At 44.2% G+C, this 20,820-nt stretch overlaps 1 long non-coding RNA gene across 2 annotated transcripts; it reads left to right on the top strand.

The window, feature by feature from the left end:
* The first annotated feature begins 411 nt into the window (after positions 1-411).
* Positions 412-4,112, top strand: LOC119381362 (uncharacterized). Of its 2 annotated transcripts, XR_005181407.2 has the most exons (4): positions 464-480; positions 1,630-1,723; positions 2,020-2,137; positions 3,986-4,112. It is a non-coding gene; the product is annotated as an uncharacterized LOC119381362 (long non-coding RNA). The 2 variants fall into 2 exon arrangements; XR_005181406.2 differs by lacking the exon at positions 1,630-1,723 and having other exon boundaries at positions 412-480.
* The last annotated feature ends 16,708 nt before the right edge of the window (positions 4,113-20,820 follow it).

The raw sequence follows: 20,820 nt of genomic DNA on the forward strand, positions 1-20,820 counted from the left end.
CTGGATGGTTGTATAATTGCAAAATGTGACCTCCTCTGTTAGCACACTAAGCAGAGGAATACACGTTGCGTTTCTTCAAAGTTCCAAAATGTGACGAAAATTCTTGAAATAAAAACTAATCATACTTGAGGACATTTATCATTTTGTTGCAGTTGCATCAGCATATGATACAGGAGCTGTGTCAGTACGCCCAGTTCATTAGCACTAGTTTCATTTTTTTCTGACATTTAGTTGCACAGTACATGCTGAAATGAAAACTGGAAGTACTTGAACTATTAAGAATGCCATTTCATTGGCAGTGCTCTTAACCCTAGGGGGGGGGACCTGTGGAACCCAGAGGAGTACCTTCTTGTTGATCGCCACGTGTTGGGAGCGGCTGGAGAATTTCACTGCAGTATTCTGCATAATATTCACCAGTTATTTTTCCTTTCACGCCTGTTATTCTGAAAGATTGTAGTCTACATTGGAATTCGTTCAAAGGTGTCTATTTAAATCATTCTGGATAGCATTTTCATCTCCTTTTTGTAGAAAAAAAAGCTGCTAACATAAGCATTGTTTCTTTAATGTGGTGTCAAGAGATCTGCAAAGATGGTGTCTCGTCCTTGCTGTTGTATCTGCAAGCATCCTACAGATTTTCTCTTGAAACGACCTCCCAATAGTAGCCTGCTGTACCTATAGTGATGGAACTTTAACGCTGCTCTAAGGACACATGGTCATTGTCAGTGAAAATCACCTATGTCTCTTTCTGACTTTGACGACGTTTGTCTGAACGCAAAATACGTGTTTACTGTGAGAATTGTTCAAACACATTGTCATGCTATTTGATTTAAACTCTCCGATTTGATTCAAACTCATTACGTGTATGAGGGGATGGTTCCCGTGACTTTTCTTTTGAAATAAGTGGCAGTAAAAGCCTGGCAACCGTCTGTGATCCACATTCACAATTATTGCAGTCCACCTGTGAGATGGCCGGTAATGGTGACGTTTCGACTAAACGTTTGTCCTTTCTAGCTTACAAAAACTCAATTTTATTCACAGAACAATCTCGGGGCGCATTAATTTGCCATTCAACGCCAACTTTCTGCCCTGAGTGCCTTTTTTAAGCTCCCAGATATATTCACTGTTCCATAGTTAAAGCACCCAACTTCGGTACTTTCTCGTTCATGCTCGATGCTAATTCTCAGCGTGGGCTGAAACAAAATGAGCTCTTTAAAATAGTCGCATATTCCACATACTCAGGGTTGTATTAGTGTATAAATATTTACTACGTGCCCTGAATGCTATACTCAGGCTGTTGCAGTAAAGAGACGAATTTTTTTTTTAAATATTAATGATTATGTCTTTATTGAGGGATGTCGGAGGTTTAACGTCCAAATGTGACGTCCTACCATCCTGTAGCACTTCTTTTGAAGGTCTTTTCAGCCTCAAATTCAAGTTGGCAGATGGTGCGAGTGAGCGTGCGTGCAACTAGTCAGCGACGTGGCAAGAGTATAATGCTGCCGCGGATGACGAAGAATTTATTGGTGCAAAGGCAACCTTGGCCAAAGAGGACCATGGCTCATGGATATGTTTCTGAACTCAAGGTGACATATAACACCTATTATCCAAGTGTTCCCAAATATACCGCAGATATGCCGAGCAGCAGGCCAAGGGAAGCTTGTACCCATTGCATCACTGGCGGACGCCCAGCCGCACTGGGGATCGAACCTCGCACCATCCGCATGTGAGGCAGATGCTTAAATCACTAAGTCAGTGCTGCAGCATAAAATCAATACTAGTACAGTGAAACTTTGCTGCGGATTAGTGGTTAACATTTATGTTAGATTGGGTGATTTCTAAGGAGGAGAAATATCTGTATAAACAACATTTATGGATATCCTTGAGACACCGAATTTCAACATTTAGGACCTGCATAACTTTTTAATATGTTTTCGAAATTACTACGAATCTGGGTACAAGCTCATGAGCAGCTTCATTACTGCAATATTTAGCATTGTTTTTTTTCCTGCTTTTGCACAGGGCACTTTTGGTATTAACCCAGACCATGGAAGCAAGGCTGAGAAAAAAATGCAAGGAAAGAGAACCCAAAAATATTCAGTTTGACGAAAAAATCATGGATTCTGAATGGAATGTTTACGTGAGTAGCACAATTACTGCCTGCATTTTCTTGAGTTGAAGCATTGAATACAACGGACCATATCAATTGTCCATCCTGCTACTACAGCAAATGAACTTCACATGTTAAAACTTCTGGCTAAAGTCTAGCTTTATAAGTGCACAAAAATAAAGCCAACGATCTAAACACAATTTTTGGGCAGCTTGGTTCGCTCTATGCCCGAGTAGCTTCCGCTGGAGATGCCACTTCTGCATTTTCAAGGAGTTCTGTACGGATGCACAATGTTGCAAATGCAACCTTGCCTAAAACTATTTTGCTCGTCAATGTTGCTATGAAGACACCTCCAGTCAAAGCGAGGGAAATGCTGGCTTAGAGGAACATAGAAACCGTGACAGATAAACTAAGTAAGCCTGTGCCATTTTGTTCTCGGACATTCTCCTTATGGCTTTTATACTGTCAGATTACTGATGGGCGCATCGATTACTTTGTCATCTGGGTAGCTTCCCTAGATTCATTAGTTTTTTACCTGTTATTGATAAATTTAATTTCACACAGTCTTGTTAGCGTCAGTCCACCTACCTCCATTTCATTACGCGCATCAGAAGTTGAGAGTAGTTGATGCGGAGTGACCTGAGAGCAGCTGCGTTACCTGTTTAGGAGGTAAAATGCTTTGTGGCCCATGCAATGTAATTAGGGGGTCATCGTTTTGCAACTAGACTACAGATGAAGCATATGTCAAATATCTATTCTGACTGTGCCCCAAGCTAAGTTCTCCTTGAAAAAGTGTCTAGTATAGAGCGACTACCTATGCAATGGTATTCATTGTGTGCTTACAGGAGGCATCAGAGAAATGGAGTTGGAGAGTCTTTTTAAGTAAAAATTTGTAGTGAATTATTTAGCGATTTGAAATTTTGTGATGATAACGTTTTATTTTTTGAATCACGAGACAACTTCAGAGGATGATGGTGAAACAAAAAAAACGTGAAGCACTAGGGTGGACCTAACAAGGAGTTGGAAGAAAACCTAATGTTCAACTGGTAAGGAACAGAACATCAGTTAACCATAAGACGTGAAAGAATAGAACTGATAAATAAGTTCATTTGCTTGACCATGGAGTTACCATTAACTCAAGCAATAAGAGTGAAACAATTTAGAAGCTAAGAATCACGTGAAATACACTTCGCTGGTACTCATAGTCGCGGCTTTCCAGTATCTGTCAGGACGAAAGCTTGCCACTAATCACCCATATAGGACAGGATAATAGATAGAGGTTGAGATTAAGTGAAAGATTAACATGAAAGGACCGGAAGAGAAGAGAATAATCTATGAAATAAATACTAGTAATGATGTTGTTGCTGAAACTAAGTAGAATATATGAATGGGCAGTGCATCAAGTGTAAAAAAAGGAACAGATCGTCACTTTGGATGAAGCTGTGGATTTGAAGCAATAGCAAGTGCTGTAGTGGTGACAAAAAGGACATGCGAAGCTAAAATTAATAAACCTAGGGCGCTGAGGCTGGTAGGAACTACTAGGTAATGGTTAATAGAAGGAAAGTTCGAGATGCCTTGTTCAGAGAAGACATGTTTAAGCTGATGATAGAAGTAAAGCACAGACTGAGGTACTAAGGCAACTGTCTCTTTATAACCTGATTTCTTCTTTCATGTAAAGGTGCCGTGAGAAGATCTAGGTCTGAAATCCCTCCACCCTTTCAATGCTGCATTCTGATGTGGCCGCTCATTATATGCTAACAGCCTGAGTACTCTAATTTAAACCTCCATACCCTAAAAGTCACATCGTAGGTAGTGTTATATAGTCTCTCCACGAAGAGCAGTATATTGTATTGTCTTACACTCTTTTCTTTTTTGCAGATTTTTGAACACCTAAAAAGTACAAGATGGATCAAAATGTTACAAAGAGATTATGATAAAGTTATTTATTGTGCCTGGAATGGACATATGCCAACTGCAGAATCCAGGTGTGTGGAGAACTTTAATAAATAGCAGTATTGCCCATTTCCACTGCATTGTCTTCCTGCACAGCATAGTTCCACTTCCCATATTACAGCAGTGTCCCAATCCAAGCATGCAGTTTTTAGGCTTAGTCAGAGTGCCATACGTGGCTGCATAGTAGAAAAACAGCAGCGCTGCAACTGTGCTAATCAGGTCGAATGAATTTCACACCATGAAATAGCGTGGGCATTGAAGATCGAGAATATCTTTTGTGTACATTACAAATCACCTAAGTTGACAAATCTACATGAGTTACGTTCCAGTAGTATGGGTAGACAGTTGCCTATACGCAAAAGGGATGTTAGTCTTCATTTTGCACTGCAAATCTAGAAAACAAGCAAAATGTCGTTGTGCTCATTTCACAGTGCACGTCACATATTACGGCCTAGAGGTTAGAAAGTCAGAAAACGTTGGTATGCATGTTTCGCAGTGCACTCCATATTTTACAGTCTGCTACAACACGAGAAAATGTTGCTGCTGGGGTTTTACACAGCATTGTCTAACGATGAATTTACACACCACCATGTTTTACACGCCACTGTGTAGCGATGAATATACCGTGTAACCACCGTGCATATAACGGCTTAAACACTAGATCACACGAAATTGGTGCAACGTAGATTTTACGGGCTGTGGTTATTTTTACTGGAAAAGTATTGTGGAGTGAAAAAACAGTGGCCAGATTTTCTCTACACGATATCATTATATACACGGCATGCATGCCGTAAACTTGAAATACGGGTCGCAGTTTTCTTGCGGTAAAAGTCTGGCAGCATCAGCTGCCAGTGCTTTCACCGTAAAAACTACGGTGCACTTTTTACAGTGTATAGTGCAGCTAGTGGAAATCCTGGATGCCTCGTACGATGAAATGATCTATGATGCCTCCTGTTGTGGACGTGGCAGGGAGGTCTTTTGATGCCCTCTCCACATCATATCCTTCTTTCACGCAGTATAAGGACGAAGCGTTGTTGGGTGTTGATAAAGCAATGTTGAAATCATCGGTAATGAGGAGAGGCCTGGTTCTCTCAGCAGATTTATTGTAGGAAGCATTGACGCCGGTTTTTGCGCAATCAACGTGGTCCACGTTGCTGACCACGTGGACGAGTGGACGGTAGTTGAGCGTCTTCCAGGGGTGTTCTGTCTTCAGTTTCTTCACTTTCCTTGCGGTGTCCGCCGCGGTGGTGTAGCGGTTAAGGTGCTCGGCTGCTGACCCGAAGGTCGCGGGTTCGATCCCGGCCGCGGCGGTCGCATTTAGATGGAGGCAGAATGCTAGATGCCCGTGTTCTGCGCGATCTCGGTACACGTTAAAGAATACCCGATGGTCAAAATTTCCAGAGCCCTTCGCTACGGCGTCTCTCATGTGATATGGTGGTTTTCGGATGTAAAACCCCAACAATTATTCTTATTATTATCAATTTCCTTGCGTATGAATGTGTGTTCGCGGTTACTGTGTTGGTTGAGACTCTGCATCACCTGTGGCACATACCCGCATAACATTAACTCTGGTTTACGGGTATGTGCCACACGTGACTGAGAGAAAGGGTTTTATGACGTACGCGACAGGTATTTTGCATTACTCATGTCATGACCAGTGAATCGTGTTCGTTATACACTGATTCCCTGCTATGCCAATTTTGGTACATTACAAGTTATGGAGACAACCACGAGAGCGTCCAGACGTAGGCGGCTAGATAGATAGATAGATACGTAGATAGAAACGTCCAAAGTGCCTGAGGTTCGCTAAGAAGTGCTTCGCATCTAAAAGATATGATAAATATTTCAATAAAATGTCAAATAAAATTACGTTCTTCGTACCGTGATCTGCCCTTCCTCCTCTAGTTTACACAGTTGTGTATCCCTCAGTCTAAGATGCGGTTGTAGGACATTTCAGATAAATGCATAAATCAGGCATTTGAGATTGATCAGTCACACGAAAATCTTCAAGAGACCCAGTGCTTCTGATATTGCTTCCGACGGTACGGCGTTATACCTAAATCAGGTTACTTCAATTTCAAAGTTGTTTGAAGTACGTAAACAGTTTACATCTCTCTATAGACAAATTCCACCGGAAATATGTCACGGAAATGCGGTGGCGCTGTCGTCGGGCATTTAGTTTCGCGCGGTAGGCAAAAGCCGCCGCGCCTACCGCAGTTGCTGCTGTGTTTTCGCTGCTGTGTGCGCTGTTTGTCGTCGTGCAAAGTAGAGAAAAACGGTGTATCGACGAGCAGCGCCACAGTTATTTGCGCAGGAGGGCAGGAGAAGGATGGAATAAGTTTTTTCTTTTTTTTTTCATTACCTGTTTACGAAGACCGTCGCAAGAAATTGGCGGCAGCTGTAAAACGCGAGAAATTGTCTCCGACGCCGGCTCATCGGTTATGTTTTGGGGCGGCTTACCCAGCAGAAAGGATTAGCCTTGTCAAGCGGTTGTCATTGTAATGTGCAGCACCGCATTTCTCGGCATAAGTATTTGTGGAGGCATAGCGAGCACGTTTACCTCATAGAACGTTAACGTTGTGGATAGCATTGTCATATATGCGGAGAATGCTTCACGGTTGCCATTGTTTTATAGGTTTTATAACATTTTTCCATTGTTGATATAAGTCTTAGACGCGCCAAAGGGTTTCATTGTACTCGCGTGAACTAAAGTGTGGCTCGGTCATGGTGCATGTGTTTCTTTCTGCTTGGGCACGGTTCATTAACACAGCCGCGACTTCGACTATGCTTTTCCAAATCTTATGCGGCTGCGATGATATACCTGACAAAAGTGTATCGTGCCGGGCTGTTCTGGCTGCGGTGCGCTTCATAGTATGTCCATGTCTGTCAGAATTCACAGAAAAACAACATTCGGGAATCTTTCCGAGTATGTTTACGGGCTGTACGGCATTTCGCGATCTCGACTTGAGCGTAAGAAGTGAGCCGCAGACCGGGGTTGACAGACCTGACAGATACGTAGGCGCCTTGTCCACAGCATGTAGTTGAAGTATTATCGCAAGCGTGTCACGGATGAAAGTGTCGCCGAGATCGCCCTTGCATTAGTTAACAAATTAAAACGTACACGTGTGACCTAGACTGTCGCAACGGCGATGATATTTCGCAAATGAGTCACATTTCCGCCGTCAAGATACCTCATGTTTTGATGAGGTTCACAGAGCTGGAGCAACACGTCAACGCTATGTTCATATTCAGAGGCACAGGAACTTCCTCTGTTGCGGCCACCGCTTGTAAACATGCGGGAGGCGCCCGGACGCGCGGTGCTCGGAGGCAGCTTTTGCAGCTGCTGCGCCAGTTGTCAGGTGATCATAAAGGGCGGTAGCGCGCTTCAAGCTGGGCCGGCTGGGCGGAGCCTTCGCGCCGTAACGTCACTAAAAGGGCCCTAAATATATCGACGGCGCCTACCGCTGTTTACAAACATGGAGTAGGTCTATACCTAGGATGTTATTTGCTTGCAACAATGTTTATTAACAGAAGCGGTAAGACCACCCTTGAGCAGTTGTCCTAGCGCAAAACAGGACTACAAGGAAGCCACGCCTCAGTTGGCGTCTTCCTCTCATTTTGCTACACGGACCAATCAGCAGCAACTCTAATATTGTAATAGTAATTGTTGAGGTTTTACGTCCCAAAACCACAATGTGATTGTGAGCGACGCCGTAGTGAAGGGCTCCGGAATCTTCAACCATCTGGCGTTCTTTAACCTTCACCTAAATCTAAGTACGCGGGCCTGTAGCATTCTACCGCCACAGGAATGCGGCCGCCGAGGCCGGGATTAGATCGCGTGACTTTCAGGGCAGCAGTAGAGCACCATAACCACCAGGCCGCCGTGGCGGCTTGCAGCCCTGCTTATCTTTGGCGTTGCGATTTTCAAAATGTAGGACACAAGTCGCTGTAGTGTAAAAGATAGAAAACGCGAATTTTTCTTAAACACAGATTTGATAATAATGTTACTGATTTTTTTTTTCAAAATACCGCATTTACTCGATTGTAACGCAGGGGTGACTTCATGGCGTCCAGGAAGAGAAAAAGTAATATTTCGGTATTCGATTGTGACACGATGGTCGACATTAGGTTGCAAATATCTAAAAAAATTCGCGTTGCATTCAAGTTAATACGGTACGTCTCAAAAAGATACTCGTACTCCAACAAACAAACCAGGGAGCGACCGAAAAGCTCTCACGATACGAAGAAAAAGAAAGACTACAGCGTTAAGAATTTCAGAGTGGTGCATAATATGGCTTGAAACAAGGCTCCTAGAACAATGTCTGATACTCTAAAATATTTAGTAAACGTAAGTGCAGAATTTGGAATCATGCCCTCAATGTGAAATGCATCAGGAGCGGAAAAAGGTAGCTCGTTCATTATGTCCGAAAGAAATGTCCGAAGTGAAATAGGGTCGAAAAAAATTATGACGCCATTTTGGGGTAAGTTCTGGTACGGCACAGTTAAAGCAGACGCTTGACGGTGAGAAAGGCTGTCTTCGAACTGCATGATGTACTGTACGCGGCTTTCGGAATGAAGCCGCGCCGCACTTTCCAAACGGGGTGTCTCCGGATTATATGAGCATAGATTATAAATTGTGAAGTAGCTGCGGCGGTGAAGAATGGTGACAAGAGCGGAGCCAATGGCTGGAATTTTTATCGGGTGGGCATGTGCTCAGCAAGAACAAAAAGAAACAACAACAATAGCAGTAGAACGACAGCAATGAGTGCGGCTTAAGTTGTCAAAACCTGCTTGCTCTAATATTACGTGGGCACCGTCGAACATTCTTGTGTAGTCGCTATTGATCTCGAAGCTTCTAGGAGTCTCAGCATCATTCCCGATGCGCGTGCCGTTTGACTGGAATGAGGCATATTATTTGAGAAGGCCCGATTACATAAACATGGGGCTTGCGGCGGTCGATGAAACATGCAGCGATCTTAGCTGGTGAAATACGGGGAGTGTAATGAAAAGAGACATGTATGTTTACACTCCATTGATCAATTGTTTAAACCCCGCAAGCAGCTGTGAAAACTATCCGCTGTGAAAACAAAGAAGTGGAGCAAGTTCTCGATGGCGCCCGTTATAGAATGGCGGACGCGATATAAAGCAGACGAAAGAAGTCGAACACTGATGTCTGAATTAGACTTTAATGGCTATTATAATGCGTCATATTTCGTTATTCTATCGTTTCAGAATTTACATAGCGGGCAACAACACTCTCCATACATTTTTTACACGAGGAAATGATTAAGGCTATTACAGCGCTGGTCGCTGAAGGTTTCAAGATAAGCTAAATTTAGTGGTATCATTGTAAGGCTTTATTATCTTGCGGGATATACACAGCTAAAAGCACAGTAAACAGTGCTCGTATTTGCCTCACACTGTATCCGTCGTCTTCAGATTAGCGTTAAGCTCTCGCCACCAAGTGTGCCCTCCAAGCTTGCTAAATGCACCACTCTTCTAAGCTCTGTATATTAATTCTCTAGACACTGTCCTCGCTCGACTTATTTATTGTACTTTATTAAGATTGTCTCTTTGTCGGGAACAAAAAAATAAGAAGCAGCTAAATAAGTGACCGGGTCATTTTAGCTAACGCTAAGAAGATCACAGGCGAAAACCTACATGGTCTTAATTCACTTTAATCACACTACATTCACATAGATTTACGCTCATTCATGCTTTATTCACTTTGCAATTCACATGTTTTCACGCCTGGTGCGACTCCATCCTGATGCGACGCAATATTACATGCGTTAAGGAGACACATCGCACTACGTAGCAATAGTACAGGTTTTTGTTTCATATACACTTTCAAGCACTAGCATGACTCTGAGTTAGAACAGCAGCTTTCTACGCAGAAGAACAGGGTTTAATTCCCACTCGAGCCTCAGATTTTTATTTAGTTATTTGCATCTATCTCGATGTTTCGCTCACGGAGAACGCCGATGTTTCGCTCACGGAGACAGCGGAGTTTTTGCGAAAGGAGCTCATTCACGCTATCGCGATAAAATAACTCTGCGGCACAGTTGTTAACATCTTTGTTACACTGCCAGTAGTGTTGTTGGGTACCTGCGTTGCAGTTATTTTGAGTACGCAGTTATCTACACAGTTGGTTACTTATGTGCCGCATCAAATTTTACTCATATTGTCGGATAAATGTTGCTTATAGAAAAAAAACTGGAAAATTGTTCAGCATTTTGTGACAGGACATATTCGCTTGGGTTAGTTGAGCTAAGTAAACAGATAGATCAAACTGAACCTTCCAATGTAGGATGTAATAAAGTAAAATGTACTGTTAAGCTGTATTCAGTATCCCGATAAGCGCGTAGACTCACTTTCTGTCGTTTATCTTTCTCTTGAATGACTACGTAAGTCTGCGTGGTAATTTTTAATATTATATAAAAAAAACATTCAGAGATAGCGCTAGAACAGGAAAACTCTCAAAGTTCAGAGGAAACAGAGCTGCGCGAAGAGCCATTATTTTCTCCGAACTACCAGCTTCGGCCTAAACGACTTACGATCATTCCGAATGCAGTGGCCTGAAAAATTCATATGAAACGAGGCTCTGCGAGGGGTCTCTACAGTGAGCTATAACGGTTGGGAGTGTAAACCGTAAAGGCGGATACGAAGAATTGACCAATTTTATTGAGGCAATAACCACTGCCGAAGACTCCGTGAACCACCTTATCGTGGCCTTTCTCACCAGGACATCGGCAAAGGGCAATTGCGGAGCGCGCACTTAGACGACACCTGGCAATTCGCTATGGATGTTCTAGAGATAACTTGGGGAAGCTCCGTATCTGAATATGTGGCCAGGCGAACTTCCTTGAAGGAATTCCATGGAACGGTAGTACCGGTATACTGTGCCCGCAGATGTTTTTGACTGTTATTCTTCATATAAGCAGCCTTAAAATTGAGAACATGGTTAGCCTCAAAACTGAGAGGAACGAACATAGTACACATACGACATAAACGGAAACATAATGGTAAGAAAATACGTTTTGTCGAAGTATTGTCAAACTATTTCGTGGAAGCTGGTTATGGCGATAGGTTCGTGAGTCTGCGTAAGTGATCGTCGTTCGTCGCTTGCCTTGCTTCACTTTCCTTCCCCATATCGTTATTTTTCTGTCTTCTCTATATTGTTTCTATCTCTTTTCTGTATCGGCTTAGTTCTATGTATTTGTTTATATATAGATATATAGAAATCTCGCTTGATTTCTCGCTCCTCCTTTCAACATTCCTCACCATCACACCTCTCATCCGTCCCTCATTTACCTTTCCCACGCCCTTGGTATACTATACTATGCAAGGCTATGTTATGTTCTGCTAGCGTGCCTGGATAGCCGAGTAGTTACGGTGCTCGCCTTCGGATCGTGGGCATGCGGGTTTGAATACCGGAGCAAGGTCTGGGTAAGGGCTACTTGGTATTCCATTTCAAATTGTGATCACAGCGCAAGGTAATACACGAGACACACGCCTTCGTTGCTCTCTGTCTTGCGTCTTACCTTGCGATGCGATCACAATTTGAAATCGAATACCGGCTCGTAAAGAAAAGTTCTTCGCCAAAAAATTGTCTCTTTCTCTCTCTCTCTCACTCGTTGTGCCAGCCACCTGATTTATTGCAGACGACGGAGGGCAAATCGGCGCACATGTTCTGGGAGTGAAGCAGAAGATGACGAACAGGATGAAGATGGCGCATGCCTGTTCATGATGACGATCATTTCCGCTCACCCGTCACGGAACAATGCTCTGCTTAAGCAGCTCCGCTGTCACGAGGCGCATCGGTAGCATTTTATTGTAAGCCAGTCAGTGGGCAACAGTTAATCAATGAAACATTGCTGGATCTTCCATTATTGCGCAAGATCGGCAACCTGGGCTCGTCTCTTCGCGCCCGTCGCTTAAGCGCTGTAAGCTGGTCAAAAATGTATCTCCCATAATTGCGAGTAGGTGTAAGAATGAAATGGTCACCAGCAGGGGAGATTGATTGGAAATGATACTAGCCATAATATTAAAATGCCCCCACGACACCACACGGGCCTGAAAGGTTACTGAGCCAGAATTAATCGGTTCTCAACTGAAATTCGTTGTAACTGTCGTCACGGCCATAAACCATCCGCGCCTAGCCGGACGCGTGGTCACGCAGCGTAACGCAATTTCTCGAAAGAAGCAGCGCGAAACCCGCACTGTGAAACTTGCGGACTGCTGGCTCTACAACAGCGCAGCAACCCTTAATCAACGCCGCAAGATGAGAAGTGTGCGGTGCCCTCTTTGTGCCTTTGGAACGTCGCTACTGGAGTTGACAAAGAAAACTTGAGTGTACGAGAGAAAGAATAAACGTCTTTATTTGGTTTTTATTTAAGCATCGTCTTCGGGGTAGTCACTCCCTCCCAAGAAACCATAGGCTTTTTGCCGCGCCGACAGCCCTCGCCATCAGCTGGCTACACTACTGGTGGCGAGCTGGTAGCGAAGAGTGTCGCTAACGCTAGGAGCGTACTGGAAGCGACAGTTTCAGTGATATTGTGAACAAATAGGGAGTTTTAGCTTGTAACGTATACTCCTTTACGTTACCGTGTTACCGGATACCGGATGGAATCTGCGCATGCGCGAACCTTTACGGAACGTAAAGGTTTAGGAACCGTAAACTACTCGCAGGATAGGCTTTACGTTTACGGCCCTATCTCGCAAATGTTCGTGGCTACTCGCGATATCCGCTTCGCGGAGACTCCAGCGGCCGAGTCAAAATAAGCCGAAGTGCTAGCGCCACTTACGATCACCTTATTTCAGCCGGATTAAACAGGCTAGAGCGACCTAGAATACCGAATCCGCAAACGTGAGAAGCCTCACCACGCTGACAAGCTAGATAGATGGCGCCATCTAGCGGGGCCAAGTTGTACCAGGCGAGCACAAAATTGTTATTGCAGAAACATCGGGCATTTTACTCCCAATGTAAATGCCTTGCAGCGGCATTATTACAAATGAGTTGCTTTTTAAATCATTTTCCCCCTCAAGAACACTAAGCGAAAACAAACGTGTTCATGATGTGGTTGCGCGAAGCGTCACAAGATGTCGACACCATCGCCCCTGGTATTGCTACCACCCGTTCGCTTATACCGGGATACTGCACACGCTAAAAACCTCTCATGATTTTGCCGCTACGTAAATCAACAATATCTAAATTAAATGTAGCTTAAATGATGTTAACACCACCATTTAGTGGTTTGCGCAGACGTAAAGGTTTACGTTTGGGCAGCTAAAAAACTTTACTAAAACTCGAGTTCCGGTAAAACGGTAAACGTAATCCGGTAACGGCAACGTAAAGAACTATACGTTACAAGCTAAAACTCCCTAATATTAAGAATTTGAATGGAACACATTTTGTAACTTTTCTGCGCAGTAACCAGCGTATGCAATGCGGCCTCGTACAATGGGTTGCTGGCCAGCGACGTCAATTTCTGTACATTTATTAGTTGTCTGCATACTCGCGCTTCATCCTCAGAACGATGCCCGTATGGTGTCGTTGTAGTGGCCGCATAATTGATCTGGCTTTTAGCTCAATGTCACTTGAAGGTCGCTGACATCGGGAGGTAAGAACATTTCATGCTTGAAGGTTTTTCGCTCATTGCTAGGCCAGAACATATACGCATTAGGGCCTCGTTCCGCGTCCACTCGCTCTGCCTTGGGCGTTTTTGGGAACTTGTGCGCCATCTAGTCAATCGCTTACCAGCGCTCGGCATTCGAACGCTCTTTTTATGAACGTTAGCATATTGAACACCGCGTACACACCCTCATAGACGACGTACTTTATTTTCAGTTCTTCTGCCACAGACTTCCTGTGACACCGAGGTCCAAATGAGCCAAGTAATGCTCTCGCAAATGCTTGAAGAAAGAAAATTGGCCGCCTATCTGCGTGCTCCGCTGCAAATGCCGCGTAAAGACGATAGAGGAGGCGCTGAGTGAGATATGGACCCATCTGACAATACGTCGGGAAACGAGCTTGTGCAGAGGGTTTCTTTTCTCCGTGTCAGAGGGCGTTCATCGGCGCGCATAGGCATTTTCAGCGCAGCCTAAGAAACTAGGGTCTTTAGAATTACGTATATATGTATTTTCTATTAAAGGAACACACCACCTAATACTTACCTAGTGATGTTGCTCCTCAGATATGCGTACTATTTACTTTTTGATCGACAACGGTCACAAGTATGAACAGCCATACCAGTTAAAGATGGGTGGGCGGTAAGCAGGTGGTTCAACTTTGGCCAGGTCGCTGAATCAGGTGACAGACTGACAAACAGAAAGACTGACAGACGAAAATTACTGCGTTTAAGTTACCCAAGAAAGACGATCGTCTTTAAGAACCATGCAATGGAACCAAGAGCAATAAGCTGTCCCTGACATTGTAGATTACACGCAGAGGGGGTGGAAATTGGAAACGGACCGTCAAATCAGCCAAATTTAGAGGGGCGCAACTAGCTTAAATCTTCGTCAAAAACCACAGTCATCGATCTGGTTATACTCCGAAGTGCGGCAGCCTATCCAAGTAGATTTACAAATAACCTACACAATAAAATGTACTCACAAAAAGTAATTACCTACCACTTTTATCCTTTACCATAGGGCTACAAGATAAGGAACATGCTTATTATCAGGGGCGTAGCCAGAAATTTTTTTCGGGGGGGGGTTCAACCATACTTTATGGATGTTCGTGCGTGCGTTTGTATGTGCGCATGTATATATACGCAAGCAAAACTGAAAAATTTCGGGGGGGGTTGAACCCCCCCAACCCCCCCCCCCCTGGCTACGCCCCTGCTTATTATGGTGCCACTTCAATGCCTGTTAAATATTCCCCAGAATACAAGGCGCAGGTTCAACAAAAGCGCTCAGCCACAGGAATTAATAAATAAATAAATTCTATGGAAAATCTAATTTACAGTTGCCTGAATGAGGGCTAAGCTTAGGGCCAAACAACAAAATCTTCCTTACCTCAGCAAGGAAGCCTTCATTGCGGAAAGCCCGCTCTGCGTCAACCTGAAAGCTTCCTTACAGAGGGGTTCTCGATGAAGGCTTCCTGGGCGCTTTCTCAGTGTGAGGTTGACTCGAAGCTATTGGTGATACGTCCTCAATCATTGACCTAAACATGTGATTTACCTCGCGGCTCACCCACGTGCTTTGTATGAGCATGAGCGTTACCGCCTGTCCGCAGAAAAAAAAGCAATGGCGTCGAGCGTAAGCGTATTGTTCACAGCAAAAAAAAAAAAAAAAAAAAAGAAAACTTAAGGCGTCTTCTACGCCTGTGAAATCTGAGTAAACAGGAGAGCTGGCAAGCAAGCACCAACACCTGGCTAATGCATATTGAGTTAATAATGGCGAAGCATTTCTTAGCGAACCTCAGGCATTTTGGACGTTTCTATCTATCTATCTATCTATCTATCTATCTATCTATCTATCTATCTATCTATCTATCTATCTATCTATCTATCTATCTATCTATCTATCTATCTATCTATCTATCTATCTATCTATCTATCTATCTATCTAGCCGCCTACGTTTGGGCGCTCTCCTGGTCGTCTTCATAGGTTGTAATATACCAAAATTGGCATAACAGATGATAAATGTATGAACAACATGATTCACTGGTCATGACATGAATAACGTGAAATACCTGTCGCGTACGTCATGAAACCCTTTCTCTCAGTCACGTGTGGCACATCCCGAATACCAGAGTTCATGTTATGCGGTTACGTGCCACAGGAGATACAGAGTGTCAGTCAACACAGCAATCACGAACATACACATTGGCACGCGCTGAAAGTGATAACCAACTTTAAGCAGTGTTCTTTAACGTGCACTGACATCGCACAGCACAAGGGCTTTTATCATTTCGCCTCCATCGAAATCCAACCGCAGCGACCGGTATCGGTATTGAAACCTCGAACTTTGGCTTATCAACCGAGCGCCGTAACCGCAACACCACCGCGGCGGACGCAAATAAATTGAGGGAACTGAAGACAAAACAGCCGTGGAAGACGCTCGATTACCATCTACTCGTTGACGTCTATTGCGCAAAAATCGGGGTCAGTGCTTCCTACAATAACTCTGCCGAGGGGACCATGCCCCTCATCATTGGCGTTAACTTGAACATTGATTTATCAAAACCCAACAACGCCTGCTTCTTATACTGCATGAAAGAAGGCTTGGACGTGAACAGGGCGTCACAAGACCTCGTTGCCAGATCTAGGACAGGAGCCATCGAAGATCATTTCTTCGTAGGAGGCATCCACGATTTCCAGCAGCGGTGCTATACCTTGCACTTCACTATACTAAGACCACTCGTAGCTGCGGCCACGAACAGATTTGATGACAAGTCCTGTCCAGGTGCTGGTGCTCACTGATCACGGTGACGATGACCTTGTTCAAGAACTGTCAAAAACCCGCTGCACACATGCACATGAGTTCATGAAACGTGCGTGCGTTGTCCATCATAAGGGACAAGTATAAGGATAACAAGTGAAACGCAAATGTAACAACTGTAACTCTGAGTGTAACGTACATGCAGGGTGCATTCGCGTTCCGCTCGGCTGTGTATATATTTAGAGAATTTTTTCTGAAGAAAGCTTAGTTGCGCATAGCGCCTCTCCTGTGCATCTATGTTCCTGCTTTGTCGTGTTCTAATCCGTCCTATCCAATATTGAAGTATATTAGCACTACATATCCGCTTCCCGTGTCTGGTGTTGGTATCACCCATGTTGCTGTTGGCATCGTTGCGCAACTGTAAACAAGTGGTTATATAAAACATGTGCGACTCTTCAACGCACGTGTGTGTGTATACCATTTGCACACTTCTCTAGCGTCATTCCGTCACGTTTTGCTCAATGTGAAAAATTACGTCGAATTCACTTTCCCGCGCATGCTTCGCATAACATCGATACCCCCGGTACGTGGGATCTGCGGAATATTTCTTTCTTTCTTTATTTCTTTCTAATCCTTCGCTCTCTAAATCTCAGTCTTTTTCTCTCTCCTTTCTTTCTTGTTCATCTCGGTATATCTCTCTATATTGCCCTCTCTCCTTCTTTCTATCGTCCTAACCCTCAAATCACACCTCATCATCATCACTTCTCGCTCCTACCCCTTGCTTTGCTGTAATGTACATGGCTATTTTATTGTGTACCCTATCGCAACCTTTCTTGTCACCTTTTTTTTTACAGCAGATCTGTTGAGGTCGAGGTTGGCTGTGTATCGTACATAGAAAATTACCATGAACATCAACCGGCCTGCACCATCTTCGTCCTCTTCTTCATCGCCTTCCTCTTCTGCTTCGCTACCAGGAGGCGTGCGCCGATTTGTGCAGCGAAGGACAAAATAACTTGATGGGCTGGAAAATGAGTACAAAAAGAGTGAGAGAAAAAAATGGCTATTCCCCATTTCATAGCAATCGGTATAGCACGAAAGTGAAACATGTCTTCATGGGGTAGTTGAGCGTTTATTGTGCACTGCTTCGCCACAAGGTCGAAGGAATTAATGTTATAGCAACACATAGTAATGTCACGCGAAGAACCGCAAGCAGCTCGAAACTTGCAGCGCGCTCTAATGCAAAAAGGACGCGCGAAATGAACATACACAGGACGAGCGCAAACTAACCACTGTCACAATTCTTACCTTGTGTGTGAGCAGCGCGCTGTTTTCGGAAACGCGGCCGCTGCAGCGAGCGAAGTGACCTTCGTGTTCTTAACGGAAACGTCAACAGAAACTTGCGGTGAAAGCAAAAGACGTACAAACCGCCCCCATCACGTGATAAGCGCGCGCGCACAAGAGACACTCCATGTAGAGGCGCGCTCGCATCGCAACGCGCGGGGCGGCGACCTTTAAAACACGGCCGGCGCGCTCTTCGCACCATCTCGCTAGTGATAACAAGAACACGCTGAAGCCACCGAGCCCAGAGTACCGCGAACGGTAAATGGTGTATTAAATAGCTGGCCGTTAGTAAAACGAAGAAGATACGCTCTGTGACAGTGGATTCGCGGCGCGGTCTTTTTCTTGTAGTGTTTCTTTGCCATCTGTTATTGTATATTTTACAACGTCATATCCGTGATGGAAATACGTCAGTGGAGCCGTAGTAGAACGCAGCGTAAACACTTTCGTGTTAAAAGAGAAACAGTGAAAGAAATAGAAAGAGAGAGAATAAAAAAGAATTTCTAGGCCGGAAATGTTTTGCCGAGGCGAGATTTGCAGTCGCGTACCCGCGATCTGAATGCGAGCGTCTTGACCACTGGGCTCTCCAGGTACGCTACCAGAGCACAGCATAACCTTGTATAGTATAGTGAAGCAAGATGGTGGAAAACGGATGTGAGTGAGGAGGAGGAAAAGTAGGATAGGGGAGAGGGACACGGAGAGAGAAAGATACAGAGAAACACAAACAGAGAAATAGAAAGAAAGGGAATAAAGTCAGAAAAAGATAAAGGCGAGAGATCGACTGCATAGAAAGAAAAACAAACAAAATAAAAGAGAAATGGAAGAAACAGAGTAGAAGATAGGAGGCGACAGACCGATAGGAGGCGAGAGACCGTGATATAGAAACAAAGACATAGAAAAAAAGATAAATATAAGGAGAAAGAAACGGAAGAGAGAAAAAGACCGAAAGAAAGGGGAAAAATGGACACAGAGAGAAAGAGCAGGAAAGCAACAGATAAACAGAGAAAAAGAAAGAAGGCGATAGACGACTAGAGAGTGATATAAATAGAAAAAGAACGACAAATGGAAGAAACATACTGAAAGATAGAAAGCAAAAGATCGACTACGCAGAAAGTGGGAGAGAGAAACAGAGACATTGACAGAAAGAGGAAGAGAAAAAAAGAGAAGAAAGGCAAGACAGAAAGAAAAAGAGAGAGAGACCAAATATCCAGAGAAAGAACGAGATAGAAAGCAATATATACAAAAGGATTATAAAAAAATAGAGAATGCATAGCCAAGTATACTGCAGTATAGCAAGTATAGGTAACCGTGTGGCGTAGGAAAACTGTCTTCATTAACGAGGCGCACGCTCTCTTCGTTGTCTTCTTCATTTTCCTCCTCTTCTTCCTCTTCGGCTTCTAGTCCACCAGCTGTGCTGTGACCCAGACTTTCACGACGTTGTTCAAGCTGCGCTAATTTTCCTTCATCCTCACCCTTTGACCAGTCCTCCTCACCCTCCCTTCCCTTTCCTATACACTTGCTAAATTATACTATACAAGGCTAAGTCATGCTTCGCCTTCTCCCCTCCGCTTTTTCTTCCGCCTCACCCTCACTTCCCTCTACCACCTGCTGGCTATACTATAATATGCGTGGCTACGCAATGCTAAGAGCCGCCTGGCATATACCCGCTTTGTGTGGCGCATATACCCGCTTTCTGCAGGACCGCCCTTTCCCCGAGCTTAAACTTGTTAAACAACTCCGCTCTTTAATTAGGTGGCTCTCCCATAGTTGAGAGAATATGTAAGCATGTATCGTCAATGCAATTTGGTTGGATAATAAAACATGTTGTTGGGCTGCTTGGTTATACTTTGCAAAGGATTACAACGTAACGCGAGGCGAAGTAACAAGTGGTACAAGAAGGAGCATTGTTTTCGGTACCTCTTACTGATTTCCAGTACCGATTATGACGCAAGCCTAGATGCTAGACTAAAGCCACAACCTTTTGCATCTTCGCAAAGGCACACCACACTATGCTGTGAACTGGTCCATATGGTTGCCATTGTTTCATGTCACTGCGTGAGATACATCTTTGACATTGCTTAGCGTGTGCGGCCACTACGTGACACTATGCTTGCACCGCACGCAACGTGGCGTCATCGGCCGAAGGAGGCGGCAATCCTCTCTGCAAAACCATGGTTCAGCGACAGCTGCACGCATTTTACTCACCAACCACTGGCCTTTAAAATATGAAGTGTATGGGGCTATGTGTCTAGCTTTGGAATATCGCTATGAGGAATGGCAAAAAGAACTTCAGCATGATGTAAGTTACAGCTTCAGTGATAAAGGGGACACTATAGGTAACTGGGAAGCAGCATTTTATGTAATTTGATTGGATCGGAACTAACGTATGCAATACAGTTTTGTACGAAGGGGTTGGCAGCCAAAGAACGCATTATTTTAACTTTAGGCTGGTTGTCCAGATCTTTCGTTTCATGTGAATGAAGGTGTGTAAGTGCCGACTGTTTTCCCTATTTTTTTTGACGATTTGCTGGTGGTAGTCTGCTACCGTGAGACATAGTGCAATCGGACAGAGACGACCTGTGTCTTCTTGTGTGTATACGTGTTCACTGTGCAATGATTGTTACCTTATACGGTTACGGTCATGTGAACTAGTGTTTTCTGTACTCTACGAAATTCTGTATGGTCGTTCACGCAGCGTATGGGGTCTGAGCGATAAGCGCCGTCGTTCTCGGAACACACGGACACAGTTCACGCGGTCGTGCAACAAACGTGGACGTTTAGTAAACATTTCTTTACATACGGCGAGCTCGCTGGCCGAATTAGTAACACGCTAGTAACACGTTAAAACTTATACGCTGACAATCAATACTGGGAAAACATAACACGCACTCAAGACAACATAAGACATACAATACACCATAACATAAGACAACATTAGACATACAACACAATACATCCCGAAGGTGGCGCCGCCGATGCACGACTCACCACAAGGGCCCGAGGGAAGCGAGCCGCGGTACCGTGTCCACCCCCC

The sequence above is a fragment of the Rhipicephalus sanguineus genome, chromosome 2 (genome assembly GCF_013339695.2).
Source record: "Rhipicephalus sanguineus isolate Rsan-2018 chromosome 2, BIME_Rsan_1.4, whole genome shotgun sequence".
Taxonomy (NCBI): Eukaryota; Metazoa; Arthropoda; class Arachnida; order Ixodida; family Ixodidae; genus Rhipicephalus; species Rhipicephalus sanguineus.